The sequence below is a fragment of the Schistocerca americana genome, chromosome 3, assembly GCF_021461395.2.
Source record: "Schistocerca americana isolate TAMUIC-IGC-003095 chromosome 3, iqSchAmer2.1, whole genome shotgun sequence".
NCBI classification, from domain to species: Eukaryota; Metazoa; Arthropoda; class Insecta; order Orthoptera; family Acrididae; genus Schistocerca; species Schistocerca americana.
The window spans coordinates 546,138,275-546,146,605 of NC_060121.1; the positions used below are offsets into that span (position 1 = coordinate 546,138,275).

An 8,331-nucleotide genomic window follows, 5' to 3' on the forward strand; every position below is an offset into this window, starting at 1 on the left:
TTCCAGCCTACTTTCAGGTGTGTTACTCGCGTTTTAACTCTGTTACGGTCCGTCGCCGGCCGTTGCGACCGAACGGTTCTAGGCGCTTCAGTCCGGAACCGCGCTGCTGCTACGGTCGCAGATTTGAATCCTGCCTCGGGCATGGATGTGTGTGATTTCCTTAGGTTAGTTAGGTTTAAGTAGTTCTAAGTCTAGGGTACTGATGACCTCAGATTTAAGTCCCATAGTGCTTAGAGACGTTTTTTTCCCCTCTTACGGTCCCATAACGTCAGCTGACTAGTGGTGTTAACCCCTTCCCTGTATTATTTCTGACAGTTATACTGACGTCAACGTATTTGTAGGATATAACGCGAAAAAGTTGTTCTGCAAACACAAACGTGATGTGTTTACGAGACTAAAACAGCTGTGCAATAAGCGTTCACTACGGACAGGCTGTATGCAAAGTGGGGCAACAACTGCTCCTATTAATTTGACTGGGATGTGATCGAATCAGGCCACGATGATCTGCGGGGAAAATTTCGTTTACCGGGCCACTCGACTCTGAAGTGGAAGATTCTGCCAAGGAGATCTTATCAGTTTCTTCATAATTACCCATAAGATGTGAAACTCATAACCCGGACATTAACTTTCTAGACCAATACGGAGCAGTTCTCAAATAAACTCGAAATAATCATATTTGAATATTTGGAGATTTCTACATTTTAGTAAAAACAGGGGTTTCAGATGCGATTCAAGTCTGTGTTTTTAATTTAATAAATTAATGTTTTCTTTTCAAACATGTTTCTGTTAAGATCTTCAATTAATATCATTTTAATATTATGCAGTTCTCCACTTTAGGATGCACAAGTAGGACTATTACTACTCCAAATTAGTAGACCAACTAATGTACAGTAATTCAGCTTCGTAGTTAAAGGGGTCTCGGGCTGTTAATTAATTTTCTGTATCAGGGTAACCATTTGAAGCAACAGCGTTTTTCAACTGTTGAAAGGATCAACTATAGCTGTAGAAAAGCAAGAAAAACCACTCTGAGCGGCTTCTGTAGTTTTATTGACCTTTCCACGTATTTCTGTGTTGATAATGAATTTGTGTTTTGTTTGTGTGCTATTATTGCACCATACGCATTTGTGACAACTAACTTATGGTCAGCCCTTTATTTGCTTTTAACATTTCCACTTGCTAATAACAGGGAATTTAAGGAAAAGTAAAACAAAAAATAATAGCAGCGGGTTTCGAACCAGAGACTTTGAGACTACAAACCTGTTGTGCTATAGGCTCAGCTACTGATTAATACGGAGTTAGAAATGTTAGACGTTAGGACACTGGCCTTCAAATTCTGTAAGTTTGAAGTACATAAAGTCACCTTGTGAGCTGAGGGTACTTGCTTTGTAGGTGCGGTGGCAGAGCGGTTCATATCGTCTCGTGGACGGGTGCACGCGCCTCGCCGAGCCGGAATGGGCCACGCCAGACAAAAGTCCCGGCGCTGCCGCAGGTGAGAAGCTGGCGCGGAGGAACACGCATTAACAACGAGCCTGTCAGCCAGCGGGAGGGGGGGGTGGGAGGCAAAGGGGGAGCGGGGGACGCACTCAAAGGGGGGAAGGGGAGAGGGAGAGTGCGCGCGCCGAAAAAGGAGCACCACGTCTGAATTTATTCTATAGAAATACCCCTGCAGCTCCCAACAATAAGCAGAGGAAAAAAAGAGGTGCCATTTTTCACGATGGGAAACCCCTCTCGGCATTACGTGACCACACACACACACACACACACACACACACACAGGAGTTCAGAACTGTGAGGCTGCCTAGACTAGGAGACCGACTAAAAAAGTCGGGAAGGCCGAGATAAAAAGCCCCCGGAGACGCGGATGAAAGAAAAAGCGGGCAGCGCGGACTACGTGAAATTTATTTCCCCCCTCGTGGAAAGTCTCGTCCTCTGCGCCTACCTGCGGCAGGCGGCCGTCATTAGCCGGAGCCCCGCCCAGGACCAATTACTGTGTCGGCACCGGCGGAGGTGTGAACTGGCCACGGGCTGCGAGCCGCTAATGCCGGGGTCCGGCCGGCCCAGCGCGAGAGATGGCCAGCCCGCACCACCCACCGGCGTCTGGTCAGTTCCGCCGCGTCGTGCCGGGCAGCTGCTACCACTAAAGTCCAGGCAGAGGGCTGCTCCTTCCACAACGCCGAAAACGTGCTGCTGCTGCTGTCAACTATGGGGCTTAATTAGGGAATCAGAATGAACTCCAGTTACTTAACTTACCAGAGGCGTTATACACTACCGAAAAATTACTATATACATTTAGAGGTCCCCATTTCACTCAAGACTGATTGCTGCAACATTTCATGTGGAGTACATCATGTGGTTAGATTTACAAATCAATAGCACAAGCTGGAAAAAATGGTTCAAATGGCTCTGAGCACTATCTGAGGTCATCAGTCCCCTAGAACTTTTAACTACTTAAACCTACCTAACCTAACTACGTCACACACATCCATGCCCGAGGCAGAATTCGAACCTGCGACCGTAGCAGTCTCGCGGTTCCGGACTGAAGCGCCTAGAACGGCACGGCCACCGCGGCCGGCCAGCTCAAGCTGAAAAACACATATTACTATGTGGTGTAGCCTCCATGGGCAGCAATACAGGTGCTGACTCTGGCGTCGTACAGATGGTGAATACGATCCTGGGATATGATATGCCACACCTGCTCGACCTGTTCACGTAGCTCTGTAAGGTTTGTTGGTTGATGAGTGGCACGAGTCGCCTCTCCTGCCCCTCATTTCCCACACATGCTCAACTGGAGATAACTCCAGAGATTGTATTGCCCAGGGTAATTGCTACACGTCCATCAGAGCACAGTGAGTTTGAGGCAGTATGTGGGATTATTCTCAACACACTACCTTCCTGTAGAAAGAATGGCGAAAGAACGCCTCTAACAACATTCTGCACGTCCCGAGTACTGGTTAGTGTCCTCTCCAGAAACACTAACAGTGAACGTGAATTATAGCTTATCGCACAGCAGAACATAAGGCCTGGGGTGGGGCCAATGCTTCTTGAAGGAATGTACGCTACGAGACAGGATCGTCGTATTAAACACCTCAAGAAAGTTTTGCTTCAACCCAGTTCCCAGAACTCCTGATGATAGACGTTGACTGTGAATATTGTATCACAGACACAGTTCCTTTGACTGTTCACGGATATCACTGAACCCGCCCAAAGAAGTAAACAACCTTGCATCAACAGAGCCTATTAGATGGAGAGGGTCCGACAGCCGATCAGTTCCAATCATTCCACCAGAAAGGAGGTACACGGCTCGTGTTGTCTGTAGTCCAACCATGCCTAGACGGTCAATACCGCGGTTCGATCTCATCCGCATTGTTACTTTGTGCCAGGAAGGGCTCTCAACAAGAGAAGTGTCCAGGCATCTCGGAGTGAACCAAAGCGATGTTGTTCGGACATGGAGGAGATACATGCCTCGCTCAGGCCGCCCAAGGGCTACTACTGCAGTAATACGATGGCTACCTACGGATTATGGCTAGGAAAAACTCTGACAGCAACGCCATCATGTTCAATAATGCTTTTCGTGCAGCCACAGGACGTCGTGTTATTACTCAAGCTGTGCGCAGTAGGCTGCATGATGCGTAACTTCATACCCGATATCCATGGCGAGGTCCATCTTTGCGACCACGACACCATGCAGCGCGGTACAGATGGGCCCAAAAAAATTGGTTCAAATGGCTCTGAGCACTATGGGACTTAACATCTGAGGTCATCAGTCCCCTAGAACTTAGAACTACTTAAACCTAACTATCCTAAGGACATGACACACATCCATGCCCGAGACAGGATTGGAACCTGCGACCACAGCGGTCGCGCGGTTCCAGACTGAAGCGCTAGAACTGCACGGCCACAACGGCCGGCGATGGGCCCAACAACATTCCGAATGGACCGCTCAGGATTGACATCACATTCTCTTCAGCGATGATATATGCCTTCAACTAGACAATCGTCGGAGACGTGTCTCGAGGCAACCTGGTCAGCCTGAACGCCTTAGACATATTGTTCAGCGAGTGCAACAAGGTGGAGGTTCCCTGCTGTTTTGGGGTGGCATTATGTGGGGCCGACGTACGCCGTCGGTGGTCATGGAAGAAGTCGTAACGGCTGTACGATACGTGAATGACATCCTCCGACCGATAGTGCAACCATATCGGCAGCATATTGGCGAGACATTCGTCTTCATGGACGCCAGTTCGTGCCCCTATCGCGCACATCTTGTGAATGACTTCCTTCAGGATAACGACATCGCTCGACTAGAGTCGCCAACATGTTCTCCAGAGATGAACACTGCAGAAAGTGCCTGGGATAGACTAAAAAGGGCTGTTTATGGACGACGTGACCCACCAGCCACTCTGAGAGATCTACGCCGAATCGCCGTTGAGGAATGGGACAGTCTGGACCAATATTGCCTTGATGAACTTGTGGATAGTATGCCACGACGAATACAGGCACGCATCAATGGTACCGGCGTGTATAGCAATCTGGACAACCACCTCTAAAGGTCTCGCTGTATGGTGGTACAGCATGCAATGTGTGGTTTTCATGAGCAATAAAAAGGGCGGAAATGATGCTTATATTGACCTCTGTTCCATTTTTCCGTACAGGTTCAGGAACTCTCGGAACCGAGGTGATGCGAAACTTGTTTTGGCGTGTTTACCAGGACAGCAGCGGCAGGTCGTACAGCTACCAGAGCACATATAAGAGCGCTTGTGATCCCAGACATGTGAACACGAATTGTTGCGAACCGGTTAACAGAGTGGGACTATGGGCACGTTCACCTCTATCTTGTCTTCCACTCACACCACAGCGCAGACGTACACTGCTGGAATGGTGCCTTCAGAGGATTTCGTGGAAGATGGACTGGCGCGCCGTGGGCTTCAGCTATGAAACCAGATTCTGCCTACATGCAAGTGATAGTCGTTTGGCGTACGACGTAGACCTGTTGCTTGGACGTCTAGAATTTCGTCTACGAGTGCGAGGACGTTCAGGTGACCACTGATACCAGCGTTATTGCACAACGGAAGCAGCACGTCCAACTTGTGGGGCAATTATCCGAAAGGAACATCCCCCCCACTCAGCACGCTACAATCTGACCACTTCCAAACTCGGTCAGTTGGCTGTAGGAAGCACGAGTGCGTCTGTATGGCGTGGTTGCCTGCTTGCTTCACACGTCTGCATCACACCGAGATGTCTGGCTATGAGCATTCCCTGTAAGGCACAGATGTCGCTCTGATAGCGTTCCTACTACGCTATCTGTTGGCGGACGATGTCGAAACAATTACAAGTACATATATTCTCAGGCGGCACATGATGTCGTCCTCGCCAAAAACTCTACAGACCTCTCCTGTTTGCCTTTTAGCGTAATTAATCAGCAGTGAATCTCTTCACCTTTTTATGCGCAACACATTGCATTTATCTAGGTTCGAGGTTAAGATACAGGCCATACACAAATCGTCTATCCTCTGGAGGTCTTCCCGCATTTCGCTACAGTCTCCTGGCGTTACGACCTTCCTATAGGTGCGAATAGCCTCAATAATGCTCCAACGTTACCCTCTAGTGTATTAACATTAACTGTAGACAATAGTGAACCTATAACACTCCGTAGTGGTATTCCCGAAACTAGCTTTACTTCTTCCCATTTGTATCACGGTTTACCTCCCCACTATAGATTTCTGTATGAAATGTAGCCTAAATTTACCTTCCACTCCATAAATAATCTGCGTATTATCAAAACTATGTACTTAAAAATTGTTATTCAAATTAAACTCGTATGCTAACCTTTGACTAAATAGGCCCTAATTTGAACTGAACTGTAACTGGTCTGAACACAACCTGTCTTTATATTAAATGCACGACTGAAGCAAAACAGTTACCTGGCCGTAATCAAAATTTCCACTTACCTCGCATCTTGACAATACTGTTGCAGTCCACATGGTACAATGTGTTAATACGTAATGGTAAAACTTCTTTAGACAGTGGGATGGGGAGAGTAACTATTCCTATGAAATGATATTCCAAGAGAGCGATTTTAGAATTAAGTATGTACTGAAAAAGACAGAGTAAAGCTTCGCGTGACCTTCACACATAGCATTGGCCTGATCAATACTATGCTTAACAAAGTGAACAATTGGTTAAGAAGGTTATATTATTAAGACTGAATTTCTATAAAAGCCAAACAGCTTAACCAGTTGATATCTTAATTCAGGGAAGTGGGATAGTCTTCCTCCCAGCTCTGACAGGTTAACCACTCCGTCTTCAGGCCACGAGTGGCCTACAGGGACCATCCGACCTCCGTGTCACCCTCAGTGGAGGATGCATATAGGAGGGGTGTGGGGTCAGCACACTGCTCTCCCGGTCGTTATGATGGTATTCCTGACCGAAGCCGCTACTATTCCGTTGAGTAGCTCCTCAATTGGCATCACGAGGCTGAGTGCACCCCGAAAAATGGCAACAGCACATGGCGGCCTGGATGGTCACCCATCGAAGTGTCGACCACGCCCGACAGCGCTTAACTTCGGTGATCTCACGGGAACCGGTGTATCCACTGCGGCAAGGCCGTTGCCCGACAGGTTAACCAGGTAACATTAATCATCCCTAGTTGCGCAGTGTTGCATTCTTACCTCAGACATCTTCTCTTCAAAAACAATAACCTTATTCAAAATTTATATCCTTTTCGCTTCCAGTACATACATCATATTCATCCCTTCTGTCCTTTACAATAAATCTTCTTTCACCGAACAGATAATTAATTAAGTTGTGGTAAGGTCTTATGGGACCAAACTGCTTATGTCATCGGTCCCTAAGCTTACACACTACTTAATCTAATTTAAACTAACTTACGCTATGGACAAAACACACACCCATGCCCGAGAGAGGACTCGAACCTTCGATGGGGGGAGCCGCGCGGACCGTGCAAGACGCCCTAGACCGAGCGGCTACCCCCACGGCTCTAACAGTTACATCAGAAGCCAACACAGGACTGCTGAATATGTCCATTATCTACCACACTTCAACTGAAAACATATCAGACTGCGCAGAGACAAAGACTGTGCCACCACAAGACCAAAGACTATTTAACAATAACACAACTTGCTCTCTCTCTGACGTGCATACCGATAACCTACAAAAATCAAAATGACATGCACAATTTACAATGGCTGCTGATTGCATGATGTAGATCATGCCGTCAGTGTTGAAGATTATGAATATATTGTATTATTTTTATTACCAAAAACTGTGAAAATTGTGGAAGGGGGATGGTATTTCTTGTAGCTTATTTAAATAATGTCTTCCATTTGCCACTATGTTAACATAATATTGAAGTCCTTTGAGTAGTCTACGGAGAAGTGTGTGTTGCAGTTTAAGTTAGGACGAAAAGCAGCGGAAGCTACAGTAGAATCGTAGGAAGGAAGATTCATCCCCGACGTCATGGGGACGAAGTGGAATCGAAATTTTTAGTCCACGAGCTGCCCATGAGAGACTGTCTTATTATCATACTTAAACTAACTGATAGACCCGTGGTCTAGTGGTAGCGTCTTTGATTCATAATCAAAACGTCTTCGGTCCCCGGTTCGATCCCCGCCACTGCCTAGATTTTGACAAATAATCAGCTTGTCCTAGGGGTGGGAAATTGCCCCTAAAGGCGGAAGAATCAGCAATGATCAACGACATGAGAATGCAGAAGGCAATGGAAACCAATGGATTAAAGACACGTAACGTGTATCCACAGGACATGTGGCCTGTAATTGAAGAAGTGCCATGATGTTCTCTCCACTGGCAAAAGATTCCGGAATAGTCCACCATTCGGATCTCCGGGAGGGGACTGCCAAGGGGGAGGTTACCATGAGAAAAAAATTAAATAATCAACGAAAGGATAACGTTCTACGAGTCGGGGCGTGGAATGTCAGAAGCTTGTACGTGGTAGGGAAACTAGAAAATCTGAAAAGGGAAATGCAAGGGCTCACTCTAGATATAGTAGGGGTCAGTGAAGTGAAGTGGAAGGATTTCTGGTCAGACGAGTATCGGGTAATATCAATAGCAGCAGAAAATGGTATAACAGGTGTAGGATTCGTTATGAATAGGAAGGTAGGGCAGAGGGTGTGTTACTGTGAACAGTTCTAATCAGAATCGTCAGCAGACCAACTATGACAACGATAGTTCAGGTATACATGCCGACGTCGCAAGCTGAAGATGAACAGATAGAGAAAGTGTATGAGGATATTAAAAGGGTAATGCAGTATGTAAAGGGGGACGAAAATCTAATAGTCATGGGCGGCTGGAATGCAG

The 8,331-nt window shown here is 46.9% G+C and overlaps 1 pseudogene; it reads right to left on the reverse strand.

The window, feature by feature from the left end:
- Positions 1–6,490: 6,490 nt before the first annotated feature.
- Positions 6,491–6,608, reverse strand: LOC124608024 (annotated as a pseudogene).
- Between the last annotated feature and the right edge of the window lie 1,723 nt (positions 6,609–8,331).